Source organism: Panulirus ornatus, chromosome 19 (genome assembly GCF_036320965.1).
Source record: "Panulirus ornatus isolate Po-2019 chromosome 19, ASM3632096v1, whole genome shotgun sequence".
Classification (NCBI taxonomy): Eukaryota; Metazoa; Arthropoda; class Malacostraca; order Decapoda; family Palinuridae; genus Panulirus; species Panulirus ornatus.
The window spans coordinates 22,800,742-22,818,830 of NC_092242.1; the positions used below are offsets into that span (position 1 = coordinate 22,800,742).

Here is an 18,089-nt window from a genome sequence, read left to right on the forward strand (position 1 = left end):
TTTTAATTCTCGAGAGCTTGCTGCTTGTGTGCCCCCCATCACTAGCTAGACCACGTAACATTCGGCAACCTGCTGTGTCACATGATTACTGTGTAATGTTGGCAACTCAAAGTTGGCCCGTTTTGAAAACGTTCTTTCCGTACACCTCGAAGCCTTGGAACTCTACCTTCTCACGTCTTTCCCAATACCTACGATTTGACACATTTTGAGTTAGGTTTTTCATTTCCTCCAAAAATTTCAAATACTTTCCATTGCCTCTTTTATTTCCCTTTCATAATCCTCTGGATATTTCAATGAAGACCCGGCCTTAATGTGGACTTTTGTACGTGGTTGGAGCTTCCAACGTTAAAAAAAAAATGTACCTGGCTATTCAACGTCAGGGCTTACGTAGTCGGAACACCAGGTCATTGCAATGCTAGTGTAGCATTTCGAGAATATTTATATTTGATTGAACGATATCAAATAAGACGAGAAGGATTAAGTATATAATCTAACATCCGATGCAGAACTACAACAAACTTTAAATCTCAATATAATGTGCCGCGGCTGAATTAGTTATTCATTGCGTAGCCACAGTACTTAGATATAATAATGATCTGATATAATAATGATTCTTTTTAACAGAATCCTACCGGACCCCCTTGGGCTGCACATTTCCATGGATCCCATGTAGCTCGGAAATGTAACCCCCCCCCCCCCATTTCGAAACTTGATCCTATCCTTTGAGTCATTGATTTTTTTTTTTTTTTTAGATCGGACTTATTTCTTATGAGATGCCATAATTCTTCAGGGAAGAGAGAAACAATATGAGAAGACTTGAATATAAAATTCAAAGTGAAAGAATACAGCAAAAACATTAAACACTTCTTTCCATAGCCAGTTCATCTAAATTGGTAAGCTCTCAGATCCGCTTGCTTTTCTGATACGTTCTCTAAGATCGTACATTGGAATAATAAGTACACTGTTTGCTGGATGGCTAAACAACGCAACGATTACTAACTCGATTACAATCAAATGATACATTTTACAGAACCAAAGCTACTGAAAATGAATTACTACGATACAGTCTAGAGATTTGGTGTATGGGACATTGTTGATCAATGCCTACAAGTGTGTGCCCGGTTACTGCTGGTAATATCTTTATGGTAATGCACCTCACGTTTGTGGACTAGTCCATTTTCTCCTCATGGTAAACTTTTGAATTCTGAACTAAAAGTTCATTGGCATGCTGTACACATAATGGGTAGGTAATATCTTTTTTATACTTAATCGCCGTCTCCCGCGTCAGCGAGGTAGCGCAAGGAAACAGACGAGAAATGGTCCAACCCACCCACATAGACATGTATATACATAAACGCCCTTATATATACATATGCATCTCAACGTATACATACATACACAGACACAGACATATACATATATACATATTCATACTTGCTGCCTTCATCCATTCTCGTCGCCACCCCGCCACATATGAAATAGCATCCCCACCTTCACCCCTCCAGCGAGGTAGCTCCAGGAAAAGACAACCAAGGCCACATTCATTCACACTCACTCTCTAGCTGTCATGTGATAATGCACCGAAACCACAGCTCCCTTTCCACATCCAGGCCCCACAGACCTTTCCATGGTTTATCCCAGGCGCTTCATATGCCCTGGTTCAATCCATTGACAACACGTCGACCCCGGTATACCACATCGTTACAATTCACTCTTTCTCTTGCACGCCTTTCACCCTCCTGTATGTTTATGCCTCGATCGCTCAAAATCTTTTTCACTCAATCCTTCCACCTCTAGTTTGGTCTACCGATTCTCCTTGTTCCCTCCACCTCTGACAAGCTTTCCTCACTCATTCTCTTCATGTGACCAAACCATTTCAACACACCCTCTTCTGCTCTCTCAACCACACTCTTTTTATTCCCACACATCTCTCTCACCCTTTCATTACTTACTCGATCAAACTACCTCACACCACATATTGTCCTCAAACATCTCATTTCCAACACATCCACCCTCCACCGTCCTCCGTACAACCTTAACTAAAGCCCTTACCTCGCCACCATATAACATTGTTGGAACCACTGTTCCTTCATACATACCCATTTTTGTTCTCCGAGATAACGTTCTCGCCTTCCACACATTCTTGAACGCTCCCAGAACCCTCGCCCCTCCCCCACCCTGTGCCTCACTTCCGCTTCCATGGTGCCATCCGCTGCCAAATCCACTCCCAGATATCTAAAACACTTCACTTCCTCCAGTTTTTCTCCATTCAAACTTACCTCCCAATTGACTTATTCCTTAACCCTACTGAACCTAATAACTTTGCTCTTATTCACATTTACTCTCAACTTTCTCCTTTCACACACTTTACCAAACTCAGTCACCAACTTCTGCAGGTTTCACCCGAATCAGCCACTAGCGCTGTATCATCAGCGAACAATAACTGACTCACTTCTCAAGCCCTCTCATCCACAAAAGACTGCATACTTGCCCCTCTCCCCAAAGCTCTTGCATTCACCTCCCTAACCACCCCATCCATAAACAAATCAAATAACCATGAGGACATCATGTACCCCTGCAGCAAACCGACATTCACTGGGAACCAATCACTTTCCTCTCTTCCTACTCGTACACATGCCTTACATCCTTGGTAAAAACTTTTCACTGCTTCTAGCAACTAAATCTCCCGTACCATATACTCTTAAAATCTTCCACGAAGCATCTCTATCAGCCCTATCATATGCCTTCTCCAGATCCATAAATACTACATACAAATTCATGTTTTTCTAAGTATTTCTCACATACATTCTTCAAAGCAAACACCTGATCCACACATCCTCTACCACTTCTGAAACCGTAACAATGTATGAGGCACTTAACCAACTCTACAAAGAAACAGGAAAAATTTCACATGTATTGTAGGATCTACACGTTAACGTTTTCAAGAAACATGAATGGAGACATTGAACCAAAATTACCTCGTCTTCTCATATTGTGGTGTTTTAAAGTTGAAATTTAGACACCACACTTTAAAGTAAAAAGTTCTTCTTTACACACATAAGTCGATTTGTCAAATACCAACGTTTCCCTTCACTTCCCAAGAACAGATACTTTCCTTTTATCGAATCCCCGTTATTTGTTCTGGCACATACTGGTATATCCAGTTAATACTTATGTAAGCAGAGCCAGTCCTGACCGCGGTGGGTGAATATATCTTCCTTGATGTAGTATACTACTGTTGCTTAATTTCTGTGTCAGGCTTTTGTGGGAACTCTTGTGACAAACACAACGAATCACGTGCATTCCTCATTTTTTCATTTCTTTTTCTGTGGGTACGGAAACAGCTGAAGTTTATTCTATAAATTGTATGTTCTCATTGCAGGCTCACAGTAAAAGTGTATCGGCAGAGAAACTCATACAATGTAGTGCTTTTGGCAGGTTACGCTAATAATACTGATGCCCTCAATATTACTTGGAGAATTCATTTTAGTGTATCTTTTAGCACAATGATAAATAAAATTAGTAGTAAATCATGTAGCCAATCGATAGTTGTCGTTTACTTAGCAAGGCAACCCGGATTAGGACCGTCTAGGTTAGAGGATACGCGACCAATGCCGGTTGAATAATTATTGACCTATGTATATACTAAACCTTAAAGCTGTTGAATATATTCTAGTAATGATATTAAAATTCGTATAGCAATTAGGAGGATACTCTTAGCATACCTATCAGCCAGGGAAAATTAAGTACGTCATTTTTCCACGGTAGTTAATCGGCTACACTGTTTATGATAACCCAAGCACAGGTAGTGGGTAACATCAACAAAACCTTGTCTTCTCTCATCGCATAACCTCAAGTTCTTCTTATACTAGGTTACGTCAGGTTAGTATTGAAACTTTTGTTTATAACCACTAGGTAATTGTGCAAAGAATTGTGTATGGACTCATGTGTTCCTGCTAATCAACACAGAAAACTTGTCAGTTAAAAGATGTGGGACCGACCTCGTGTATTCCAAGAGGAAAATTTTAAATATGTTTTGTCCAAAATCTGTTTACGTTATTACTAAATGAAATTGGTTGCTTGATGGTATTAATACATAGTGTAATTCCGTCAGCCTTGGAACTACACACAAAAAAAACCAGTATGATATATTTGTAGATTAACAAAGCAAAGAGTTGATCAAAATGCTGAGAAGATTAAATTTCATAAATTGGTGAATATAGAGAATATGTTGCAGGTAACTCTGAAATTTACGTGGAAGGAAGGCAGGTTTTCAGGAGGGTATGAAAATCGGTTAATATATAAAGATTTGGTTAGAGCTTCAGGCATAGATATTGATACATGGATGTGAACTAGCATGTGAACTAAAATAGTTTATCCGGAAGGAAAAGTAAAGTTTTATTCTATTTTGCTGTAAATTTTGGATATAGGATAAAGCTTCTGCATATTGACACCACTGTAATAACATTGATTTGGAAGAAATGCTTCTTAATATACATATTAGAATTATTTTAGACTTGGGAAATGTATGTAGGAACATTGATTTTATTTTATAGTACCACATATTGATGATGGGAAGGGTAATGATGATCAAGAAAAATACATGGTAAAATTAAGGGAAAAAATAGAAATAATCAGAACCCTTGAAAACCTTACTTTACTTTTCCTGTCAACCAAAGTTATTTTATTTTTGATGTTATTTGAAAAGATAACTTACCTCATGAATGAACTTATGTTCTCAAGATTTTACTTGTCTAGTTATATGAGGAAAAACATGTGGGTGGAAGGCGTATTGGTGGGGTTAGGTTGAGGCAAGCACAGAGCATAGGGTGGGCATATATCAACATGGAGAGTGGCAAGTACGTCCCAGGACCTCACAGGGTCCTCATCCAATCAGAAATATATATGTATATATATAGATATATTTATATATATATATATATATATATATATATATATATATATATATATATATATAGCTTTCTTTCTTGCAAACTATTTGCCATTTCCCGTGTTAGCGAGGTAGCATTATGAACAGAGGACTGGGCCTTTGAGGGAATATCCTCACCTGGTCCCCTTCTGTGTTCCATCTTTTGGAAAATTAAAAAAAAACGAGAGGGGAGGATTTCCAGTCCCCTGCTTCCTCCCCTTTTAGTCGCCTTCTACGACACACAGGGAATACGTGGGAAGTATTCTTTCTCCCCTATCCCCAGGGATATATATATATATATATATATATATATATATACACACACACATATATATTTTTTATTTATTTATTTTGCTTTGTTGCTGTCTCCAGAGTTAGCGAGGTAGCGCAAGGAAACAGACGAAAGAAAGGCCCAACCCACCCACATACTCATGTATATACATACATGTCCACTCACGCAAATATACATACCTATACATCTCAAAGTATACATATATATACACACAGACATATAATTATATACACATGTACAGTTGTAGTTCGCTGATGATACAGCGCTGGTGGCTGATTCATGTGAGAAACTGCAGAAGCTAGTGACTGAGTTTGGTAAAGTTTGTGAAAGAAGAAAGTTAAGAGTAAATGTGAATAAGAGCAAGGTTATTAGGTACAGTAAGGTAGAGGGTCAAGTTAATTGGGAGGTAAGTGCATAGTGCCATTGTACAAAGGCAAAGGGGATAAGAGTGAGTGCTCAAATTACAGAGGTATAAGTTTGTTGAGTATTCCTGGTAAATTATATGGGAGGGTATTGATTGAGAGGGTGAAGGCATGTACAGAGCATCAGATTGGGGAAGAGCAGTGTGGTTTCAGAAGTGGTAGAGGATGTTTGGATCAGGTGTTTGCTTTGAAGAATGTATGTGAGAAATACTTAGAAAAGCAAATGGATTTGTATGTAGCATTTATGGATCTGGAGAAGGCATATGATAGAGTTGATAGAGATGCTCTGTGGAAGGTATTAAGAATATATGGTGTGGGAGGCTAGTTGTTAGAAGCAGTGAAAAGTTTTTATCAAGGATGTAAGGCATGTGTACGTGTAGGAAGAGAGGAAAGTGATTGGTTCTCAGTGAATGTAGGTTTGCGGCAGGGGTGTGTGATGTCTCCATGGTTGCTTAATTTGTTTATGGATGGGGTTGTTAGGGAGGTGAATGCAAGAGTTTTGGAAAGAGGGGCAAGTATAAAGACTGTTGGGGATGAGAGAGCTTGGGAAGTGAGTCAGTTGTTGTTCACTGATGATACAGCGCTGGTGGCTGATTCATGTGAGAAACTGCAGAAGCTGGTGACTGAGTTTGGTAAAGTGTGTGAAAGAAGAAAGTTAAGAGTAAATGTGAATAAGAGCAAGGTTATTAGGTACAGTAGGGTTGAGGGTCAAGTCAATTGGGAGGTAAGTTTGAATGGAGAAAAACTGGAGGAAGTAAAGTATTTTAGATATCTGGGAGTGGATCTGGCAGGGGATGGAACCATGGAAGCAGAAGTGGATCATAGGGTGGGGGAGGGGGCGAAAATTTTGGGAGCCTTGAAGAATGTGTGGAAGTCGAGAACATTATCTCGGAAAGCAAAAATGGGTATGTTTGAAGGAATAGTGGTTCCAACAATGTTGTATGGTTGCGAGGCGTGGGCTATGGATAGAGTTGTGCGCAGGAGGATGGATGTGCTGGAAATGAGATGTTTGAGGACAATGTGTGGTGTGAGGTGGTTTGATCGAGTAAGTAAAGTAAGGGTAAGAGAGATGTGTGGAAATAAAAAAGAGCGTGGTTGAGAGAGCAGAAGAGGGTGTTTTGAAATGGTTTGGGCACATGGAAAGAATGAGTGAGGAAAGATTGACCAAGAGGATATATGTGTCGGAGGTGGAGGGAACGAGGAGGAGTGGGAGACCAAATTGGAGGTGGAAAGATGGAGTGAAGAAGATTTTGAGTGATCAGGGCCTGAACTTGCAGGAGGGTGAAAGGCGGGCAAGGAATAGAGTGAATTGGATCGATGTGGTATACCGGGGTCGATGTGCTGTCAATGGATTGAATCAGGGCATGTGAAGCATCTGGGGTAAACCATGGAAAGTTGTGTGGGGCCTGGATGTGGAAAGGGAGCTGTGGTTTCGGGCATTATTGCATGACAGCTGGAGACTGAGTGTGAGCGAATGTGGCCTTTGTTGTCTTTTCCTGGCGCTGCCTCGCGCACATGAGGGGGGAGGGGGATGTTATTCCGTGTGTGGTGGGGTGGCGATAGGGGTGAGTAGGGGCAGACAGTGTGAATTGTGTGCATGTGTGTATATGTGTGTGTCTGTGTGTGTATATATGTGTGTACGTTGGGATGTGTGGGTGTGTATGTTGCGTGTGTGGATGTGTGTGTGTGTGAGCATGTGTGTGGGGGTGGGTTGGGCCATTTCTTTCGTCTGTTTCCTTGCACTACCTCGCAGGTGCGGGAGACACCGACAAAGCAAAATAAAAAAAAAACAATTAATACTTTCTGCCTTTATTAATTCCCATCGCCACCTGGCCACACATGAAATAACAACCCCCTCCCCCCTCATGTGTGTGAGGTAGTGCTTAGGAAAAGACAACAAAGGCTACATTTGTTCACATTCAGTCTCTAGCTGTCATGTGATAATGCACTGAAACCACAGCTCCCTTTCCACATGCACGCCCCACAGAACTTTCCATGGTTTACCCCAGATGCTTCACATGCCCTGGTTAAATCCATTGACAGCATGTCAACCACGGTATACCACATCGTTCCAATTCACTCTATTCCTTGCCCGCCTTTCACCCTCCTGAAAGTTCAGGCCCTGATCACTCAAAATCTTCTTCACTCCATCTTTCCACCTCCAGTTTGGTCTCCCACTTCTCCTTGTTCCCTCCACTTCTGACACATATATCCTCTTGGTCAATCTTTCCTCACTCATTCTCTCCATGTGACCAAACCATTTCAAAACACCCTCTTCTGCTCTCTCAACCACACTCTATTTATTACCACAAGTCTCTCGTACCCTATTGTTACTTACTCGATCAAACACCTCACACCACATATTGTCCTCAAACATCTCATTTCCAGCACATCCACCCTCCTCCGCACAACTCTATCCATAGCCCACTTCTCGCAACCATGTAACATCGTTGACACCACTATTCCTTCAAACATACCCATTTTTGATTTCCAAGATAATGCTTTTGACTTCCACATATTCTTCAATGCTCCCAGAACTTTCACCCCCTACCCCACTGTGTGATTCACTTCCGCTTCCATGGTTCTATCCGCTGCCAAATCCACTCCCAGATATCTAAAAACTTCACTTCCTCCAGTTTTTCTCCATTCAAACTTACCTCCCAATTGACTTGACCCTCAACCCTACTGTACCTAATGACCTTGCTCTTATTTACATTTACTCTCAGCTTTCTTCTTTCACGCACTTTACCAAACTCGAGTCACCAGCTTCTGCAGTTTCTCGCATGAATCAGCCACCAACGCTGTATCACATCGAACAACAACTGACTCAATTCCCAAGCTCTCTTATCCACAACAGACTTCTCATCCACAACAGACTTCATACTTGCCCCTCTTTCCAAAACTCTTGCATTCACCTCCATAACAACCCCATCCATAAACAAATTAAACAACCATGGAGACATCACACACCTCTGTCACAAACCTACATTCACTGAGAACCAATCACTTTCCTCTTCCTACATGTACACATGCCTTACATCCTCGATAAAAACTTATCACTGATTCTAACAACTTGCCTCCCACACCATATATTCTTAATACCTTCCACAGAGCATCTCTATCAAATCTATCATATGCCTTCTCCAGATCCATAAATGCCAAGTATTTCTCACATACATTCTCAAAGCAAACACCTGATCCACACATCCTCTACCACTTCTGAAACCACACTGCTCTTCCCCAATCTGATGCTCTGTACATGCCTTCACCCTCTCAATCAATACCCTCCATATTGTTTCCCAGGAATACTCAACAAACTTATACCTTTGTAATTTGAGCACTCAACTTTGTCCCCTTTGCTTTCGTACAATGGCACTATGCACGCATTCTGCCAATCCTCAGGCACCTCACCATGAATCATACATACATTAAATAATCTTACCAACCAGTCAACAATACAGTCACCTCCTTTTTTAATAAATTCCACTGCGATACCATCCAAACCCGCTACCTTCCGGCTTTCATCTTCTCAAAGCTTTTACTACCTCTTCTCTGTTTACCAACTCATTTTCCCTAACCCTCTCACTTTGCACACCACCTCAACCAAAACACCCTATATCTGCCACTCTATCATCAAACACATTCAACAAACCTTCAAAATACTCACTCCATCTCCTTCTCACATCACCACTACTTGCTATCACCTCCACATTAGCCCCCTTCACTGAAGTTCCCATTTCCTCCCTTGTCTTACCCACTTTATTTACCTCCTTCCAGAGCATCTTTTTTTCCTCCCTAAAATTTAATGATGCTCTCTCACCCCAACTCTCATTTGCCCTCTTTTTCACCTCTTGCACCTTTCTCTTGACCTCCTGCCTCTTTCTTTTGTACATCTCCCACTCATTTGCATTTTTTCCCTGCAAAAATCGTCTAAATGCCTCTCTCTTCTCTTTCACTAATAATCGTACTTCTTCATCCCACCACTCACTACCCTTTCTAATCTGCCCACCTCACACGCTTTTCATGCCACAAGCATCTTTTGCGCAAGCCATCACTGCTTCCCTAAATACATCCCATTCCTCCCCCACTCCCCTTACCTCCTTTGTTCTCGCCTTTTTCCATTCTGTACTCAGTCTCTCCCGGTACTTCCTCAAACAAGTCTCCTTCCCAAGCTCACTTACTCTCACCACTCTCTTCACCCCAACATTCTCTTTTCTTTTCTGAAAACCTCTACAAATCTTCACCTTCGCCTCCACAAGATAATGATCAGACATCCCTCGAGTTGCACCTCTAAGCACATTAACATACAAAAGTCTCTCTCGCGCGCCTATCAATTAACATGTAATCCAATAATGCTCTCTTGCCATCTCTCCAACTTACATACGTATACTTATGTATATCTCTCTTTTTAAACCAGGTATTCCCAATCACCAGTCCTTTTTCAGCGCATAAATCTAGAAGCTCTTCACCATTTCCATTTACAACACTGAACACCCCATGTATACCAATTATTCCCTCAACTGCCACATTACTCACCTTTGTATTCAAATCGCCCATCACTATAACCTGGTCTCGTGCTTCAAAACCACTAACACACTCATTGAGCTGCTCCCAAAACACTCGCGTCTCATGATCTTTCTTCTCATGCCCAGGTGCATATGCACCAATAATCACCCATCTCTCTCCATCCACTTTCATTTTTACCCATATCAATCTAGAGTTTACTTTCTTACACTATCACATACTGCCACCACTCCTGTTTCAGTAGTGCTACTCCTTCCCTTGCTCTTGTCCTCTCACTAACCCCTGACTTTACTCCCAAGGCATTCCCAAACCACTCTTCCCCTTTACCCTTGAACTTTGTTTCACTGAGAGCCAAAACATCCAGGTTCCTTTCCTCAAACATACTACCTATCCCTCCTTTTTTCTCATCTTTGTTACATCCACACACATTTAGACACCCCAATCTGAGCCTTCGAGGATGATGAGCACTCCCTGCATGACTCCTTCTGTTTCCCCTTTTAGAAAGTTAAAATACAAGGAGGGGAGGGTTTCTGGCCCCCAGCTCCCGTCCCCTTTAGTCGCCTTCTACAGCACGTGAGGAATGCGTGGAAAGTATTCTTTCTTCCCTATCCTCAGGGATACATATATATATATATATATATATACATATATATATATATATATATACATGTGTGGAAGTCGAGAACATTATCTCGGAAAGCAAAAAGAAATATATATATATATATATATATATATATATATATATATATATATATATATATATATTGTTCTCACCTTTTTCCATTCTGTACTCAGTCTCTCCTGGTACTTCCTCACACAAGTCTCCTTCCCAAGCTCACTTACTCTCACCACCCTCTTCACCCCAACATTCACTCTTCTTTTCTGAAAACCCATACAAATCTTCACCTTGGCCTCCACAAGATAATGATCAGACATCCCTCCAGTTGCACCTCTCAGCACATTAACATCCAAAAGTCTCTCTTTCGCGCGCCTGTCAATTAACACGTAATCCAATAACGCTCTCTGGCCATCTCTCCTACTTACATAAGTATACTTATGTATATCTCGCTTTTTAAACCAGGTATTCCCAATCATCAGTCCTTTTTCAGCACATAAATCTACAAGCTCTTCATCATTTCCATTTACAACACTGAACACCCCATGTATACCAATTATTCCCTCAACTGCCACATTACTCACCTTTGCATTCAAATCACCCATCACTATAACCTGGTCTCGTGCATCAAAACCACTAACACACTCATTCAGCTGCTCCCAAAACACTTGCCTCTCATGATCTTTCTTCTCATGCCCAGGTGCATATGCACCAATAATCACCCATCTCTCTCCATCAACTTTCAGTTTTACCCATATTAATCGAGAATTTACTTTCTTACATTCTAAGGGGAGTGGGGGAGGAATGGGATGTATTTAGGGAATCAGTGATGGATTGCGCAAAAGATGCTTGTGGCATGAGAAGAGTGGGAGATGGGTTGATTAGAAAGGGTAGTGAGTGGTGGGATGAAGAAGTAAGAGTATTAGTGAAAGAGAAGAGAGAGGCATTTGGACGATTTTTGCAGGGAAAAAATGCAATTGAGTGGGAGATGTACAAAAGAAAGAGACAGGAGGTCAAGAGAAAGGTGCAAGAGGTGAAAAAAAGGGCAAATGAGAGTTGGGGTGAGAGAGTATCATTAGATTTTAGGGAGAATAAAAAGATGTTCTGGAAGGAGGTAAATAAAGTGCGTAAGACAAGGGAGCAAATGGGAACTTCAGTGAATGGCGCAAATGGGGAGGTGATAACAAGTAGTGATGATGTGAGAAGCAGATGGAGTGAGTATTTTGAAGGTTTGTTGAATGTGTTTGATGATAGAGTGGCAGATATAGGGTGTTTTGGTCGAGGTGGTGTGCAAAGTGAGAGGGTTAGGGAAAATGATTTGGTAAACAGAGAAGAGGTAGTAAAAGCTTTGCGGAAGATGAAAGCCGGCAAGGCAGCAGGTTTGGATGGTATTGCAGTGGAATTTATTAAAAAAGGGGGGTGACTGTATTGTTGACTGGTTGGTAAGGTTATTTAATGTATGTATGACTCATGGTGAGGTGCCTAAGGATTGGCGGAATGTGTGCATAGTGCCATTGTACAAAGGCAAAGGGGATAAGAGTGAGTGCTCAAATTACAGAGGTATAAGTTTGTTGAGTATTCCTGGTAAATTATATGTGAGGGTATTGATTGAGAGGGTGAAGGCATGTACAGAGCATCAGATTGGGGAAGAGCAGTGTGGTTTCAGAAGTGGTAGAGGATGTGTGGATCAGGTGTTTGCTTCGAAGAATGTATGTGCGAAATACTTAGGAAAGCAAATGGATTTGTATGTAGCATTTATGGATCTGGAGAAGGCATATGGTAGAGTTGATAGAGATGCTCTGTGGAAGGTATTAAGAATATATGGTGTGGGAGGCAAGTTGTTAGAAGCAGTGAGAAGTTTTTATCGAGGATGGAAGGCATGTGTACGTGTAGGAAGAGAGGAAAGTGAATATAGGTTTGCGGCAGGGGTGTGTGATGTCTCCATGGTTGTTTAATTTGTTTATGGATGGGGTTGTTAGGGAGGTGAATGCAAGAGTTTTGGAAAGAGGGGCAAGTATGTAGTCTGTTGGGGATGAGAGAGCTTGGGAAGTGAGTCAGTTGTTGTTCGCTGATGATACAGCGCTGGTGGCTGATTCATGTGAGAAACTGCAGAAGCTGGTGACTGAGTTTGGTAAAGTGTGTGAAAGAAGAAAGCTAAGAGTAAATGTGAATAAGAGCAAGGTTATTAGGTACAGTAGGGTTGAGGGTCAAGTCAATTGGGAGGTGAGTTTGAATGGAGAAAAACTGGAGGAAGTGAAGTGTTTTAGATATCTGGGAGTGGATCTGGCAGCGGATGGAACCATGGAAGCGGAAGTGGATCATAGGGTGGGGGAGGGGGCGAAAATTCTGGGAGCCTTGAAGAATGTGTGGAAGTCGAGAACATTATCTCGGAAAGCAAAAATGGGTATGTTTGAAGGAATAGTGGTTCCAACAATGTTGTATGGTTGCGAGGCGTGGGCTATGGATAGAGTTGTGCACAGGAGGATGGATGTGCTGGAAATGAGATGTTTGAGGACAATATGTGGTGTGAGGTGGTTTGATCGAGTGAGTAACGTAAGGGTAAGAGAGATGTGTGGAAATAAAAAGAGCGTGGTTGAGAGAGCAGAAGAGGGTGTTTTGAAGTGGTTTGGTCACATGGAGAGAATGAGTGAGGAAAGATTGACCAAGAGGATATATGTGTCGGAGGTGGAGGGAACGAGGAGAAGAGGGAGACCAAATTGGAGGTGGAAAGATGGAGTGAAAAAGATTTTGTGTGATCGGGGCCTGAACATGCAGGAGGGTGAAAGGAGGGCAAGGAATAGAGTGAATTGGAGCGATGTGGTATACCGGGGGTGACGTACTGTCAGTGGATTGAATCAAGGCATGTGAAGCGTCTGGGGTAAACCATGGAAAGCTGTGTAGGTATGTATATTTGCGTGTGTGGACGTATGTATATACATGTGTATGGGGGATGTTGGGCCATTTCTTTCGTGTGTTTCCTTGCACTATCTCGCAAACGCGGGAGACAGCAACAAAGTATAAAAAAAAAAAAATATATATATATATATATATATATATATATATATCAGTAATCTCAGATTCCCACACCCCTAAAAAATATAACACTGAAAAAACACATCTTTTTTTTCTTTCATACTATTCGCCATTTCCCGCGTTAGCAAGGTAGCGTTAAGAACAGAGGACTGGGCCTCTGAGAGAATATCCTCACCTGGCCTCGTTCTCTGTTCCTTCTTTAGGAAAAATTAAAAAAAAAAAACAAGAGGAGAGGATTTCCAGCCCCCCGCTCCCTCCCCTTTTAGTCGCCTTCTACGACACGCAGGGAATACGTGGGAAGTATTCTTTCTCCCCTATCCCCAGGGATACCCTATCCCCAGGGATATAAACATTTTTATTATTTTTTATTTATTATACTTTGTCGCTGTCTCCCGCGTTTGCGAGGTAGCGCAAGGAAACAGACGAAAGAAATGGCCCAACCCCCCCATACACATGTATATACATACGTCCACACACGCAAATATACATACCTACACAGCTTTCCATGGTTTACCCCAGCTTCAGATATAAACATATGCACTGAAATGATCCACGAAGCACTAACAAAAGCCCTCCCAACTCAGTCCTAGACTTCAACCAACCAAGAAAATACTCATCAAAAGCCACACTACCCACAAAAACACGAGTTACACATCCAGCTTATGCTTTATACATCATCCATCCCTACAGCTATACAAAGTGTAAAATAAGGTGATAGTATTCAGTTGATTGTTTAATGGAAGTTTCACATATCATTACATCAATTAACCCAAAATTTTCTGATATCTATAACTTTCACCATTAGCACCTTATCTAACATCAGGCATTAATTCATATGCTCTGAAACTCTCTTTTGGTTCTTTAGTTACTCCAACTGCACTGTAGAAGAACAACATTAATAATCCAAGCAAGTAATTTATCAAAGTTTGTACAATTAATGAGATTCATGCTGCCTATATCTCTGATGCCTGACCCTTGGCCTTGTGTCTTGTGCTGATTTTTTTTATGGGAAGTAAGTGTTATCTGCATGTCGTAGAAGGCGACTAAAAGGGGAGGGAGCGGGGGGCTGGAAATCCTCCCCTCTTGTTTTTTTTTTTAATTTTCCAAAAGAAGGAACAGAGGGGGCCAGGTGAGGATATTCCAAAAAAGGCCCAGTCCTCTGTTCTTAACGCTACCTCGCTAACGCGGGAAATGGCGAATAGTATGAAAAAAAAAAAAAATATATATATATATATCCCTGGGGATAGGGGAGAAAGAATACTTCCCACGTATTCCCTGCGTGTCGTAGAAGGCGACTAAAAGGGAAGGGACCGGGGGGCTGGAAATCCTCCCCTTTCGTTTTTTTTTTTTTTTTTTTTTTTTTTTTTTCCCAAAAGAAGGAACAGAGAAGGGGGCCAGGTGAGGATATTCCCTCAAAGGCCCAGTCCTCTGTTCTTAGCGCTACCTCGCTAATGCGGGAAATGGCGAATAGTATGAAAAAAAAAATATATATATATATATATATATATATGTATATATATATATATATATATATATATATATATATATATATATATATATATATATATATGCTTCCCACGTATTCCCTGCGTGTCGTAGTAGGCGACTAAAAGGGGAGGGAGCGGGGGGGGGTGGAAATCCTCCCCTCTCGCTTTTTTTTTTGATTTTCCAAAAGAAGGAACAGAGAAGGGGGCCAGGTGAGGATATTCCCTCAAAGGTCCAGTCCTATGTTCTTAACGCTGCCTTGCTAACGCGGGAAATGGCGAATAGTTTGAAAAAAAATTATATATATATATATATATATATATATATATATATATATATATATATTTTTTTTTTTTTTTTTTTTTTTTTGCTTTGTCACTGTCTCCCGCGTTTGCGAGGTAGCGCAAGGAAACAGACGAAAGAAATGGCCCAAGCCACCCCCATACACATATATATACATACGTCCACACACGCAATTATACATACCTACACAGCTTTCCATGGTTTACCCCAGTCGCTTCACATGCCTTGATTCAATCCACTGACAGCACGTCAACCCCGGTATACCACATCGCTCCAATTCACTCTATTCCTTGCCCTCCTTTCACCCTCCTGCATGTTCAGGCCCCGATCACACAAAATCTTTTTCACTCCATCTTTCCACCTCCAATTTGGTCTCCCTCTTCTCCTCGTTCCCTCCACCTCCGAGACACATATTCTCTTGGTCAATCTTTCCTCACTCATTCTCTCCATGTGCCCGAACCATTTCAAAACACCCTCTTCTACTCTGTCAACCACACTCTTTTTATTTTCACACATCTCTCTTACCCTTACATTACTTACTTGATCAAACCACCTCACACCACACATTGTCCTCAAACATCTCATTTCCAGCACATCCACCCTCCTGCGCACAACTCTATCCATAGCCCATGCCTTGCAACCATACAACATTGTTGGAACCACTCTTCCTTCAAACATACCCATTTTTGCTTTCCGAGATAATGTTCTCGACTTCCACACATTCTTCAAGGCTCCCAGGATTCCCCCCCCCCCTGCCTTCCACCCACCCACCCTATGATCAACTTCCGCTTCCATGCTTCCATCCGCTGCCATTGCACAAAGGCAAAGGGGATAAGAGTGAGTGCTCAAATTACAGAGGTATAAGTTTGTTGAGTATTCCTGGTAAATTATATGGGAGGGTATTGATTGAGAGGGTGAAGGCATGTACAGAGCATCAGATTGGGGAAGAGCAGTGTGGTTTCAGAAGTGGTAGAGGATGTGTGGATCAGGTGTTTGCTTTGAAGAATGTATGTGAGAAATACTTAGAAAAGCAAATGGATTTGTATGTAGCATTTACGGATCTGGAGAAGGCATATGATAGAGTTGATAGAGATGCTCTGTGGAAGGTATTAAGAATATATGGTGTGGGAGGTAAGTTGTTAGAAGCAGTGAAAAGTTTTTATCCAGGATGTAAGGCATGTGTTCGTGTAGGAAGAGAGGAAAGTGATTGGTTTTCAGTGAATGTAGGTTTGCGGCAGGGGTGTGTGATGTCTCCATGGTTGTTTAATTTGTTTATGGATGGGGTTGTTAGGGAGATGAATGCAAGAGTTTTGGAAAGAGGGGCAAGTATGAAGTCTGTTGGGGATGAGAGAGCTTGGGAAGTGAGTCAGTTGTTGTTCACTGATGATACAGCGCTGGTGGCTGATTCATGTGAGAAACTGCAGAAGCTGGTGACTGAGTTTGGTAAAGTGTGTGAAAGAAGAAAGTTAAGAGTAAATGTGAATAAGAGCAAGGTTATTAGGTACAGTAGGGTTGAGGGTCAAGTCAATTGGGAGGTAAGTTTGAATGGAGAAAAACTGGAGGAAGTAAAGTGTTTTAGATATCTGGGAGTGGATCTATCAGCGGATGGAACCATGGAAGCGGAAGTGGATCATAGGGGGGGGGATGGGGGGGAAATTCTGGGAGCCTTGAAGAATGTGTGGAAGTTGAGAACATTATCTCTTAAAGCAAAAATGGGTATGTTTGAAGGAATAGTGGTTCCAACAATGTTGTATGGTTGCGAGGCGTGGGCTATGGATAGAGTTGTGCACAGGAGGATGGATGTGCTGGAAATGAGATGTTTGAGGACAATGTGTGGTGTGAGGTGGTTTGATCGAGTAAGTAACATAAAGGTAAGAGAGATGTGTGGAAATAAAAAGAGTGTGGTTGAGAGAGCAGAAGAGGGTGTTTGGAAATGGTTTGGGAACATGGAGAGAATGAGTGAGGAAAGATTGACCAAGAGGATATATGTGTCGGAGGTGGAGGGAACGAGGAGAAGTGGGAGACCAAATTGGAGGTGGAAAGATGGAGTGAAAAAGATTTTGTGTGATCGGGGCCTGAACATGCAGGAGGGTGAAAGGAGGGCAAGAAATAGAGTGAATTGAATCGATATGGTATACAGGGGTTGACGTGCTGTCAGTGGATTGAATCAGGGCATGTGAAGCGTTTAGGGTAAACCATGGAGGGCTTTATAGGTATGTATATTTGTGTGTGTGGACGTATGTATATACATGTGTATGGGGGTGGGTTGAGCCATTTCTTTCGTCTGTTTCCTTGCGCTACCTCTCAAACGCGGGAGACAGCGACAGAGCAAAAAAAATATATATATATATATATATATATATATATGTATGTTTATTTATTCATTTATTTTGCTTTGTCGCTGTCTCCCGCGTCAGCGAGGTAGCACAGGGAAACATATTTTCTAAACTGTTTCTTACATTTTTCATATGTATATATATGTAT

General features: G+C 41.5%; 1 protein-coding gene across 2 annotated transcripts in view; it reads left to right on the top strand.

Moving 5' to 3' along the window:
- Nucleotides 1-3,749: 3,749 nt before the first annotated feature.
- The window catches only part of LOC139755443 (nuclear RNA export factor 1-like), a 40,477-nt gene continuing 26,137 nt past the window's right edge, over nucleotides 3,750-18,089 (top strand). Inside the window, exon 1 of one of the 2 annotated variants that reach the window (XM_071673749.1) lies at nucleotides 3,750-3,882. The gene's annotated coding sequence lies outside the window, so the exon portion shown is untranslated. The remainder of the gene's footprint in view (nucleotides 3,883-18,089) is intronic. The other variant, XM_071673750.1, reaches the window with a different exon arrangement.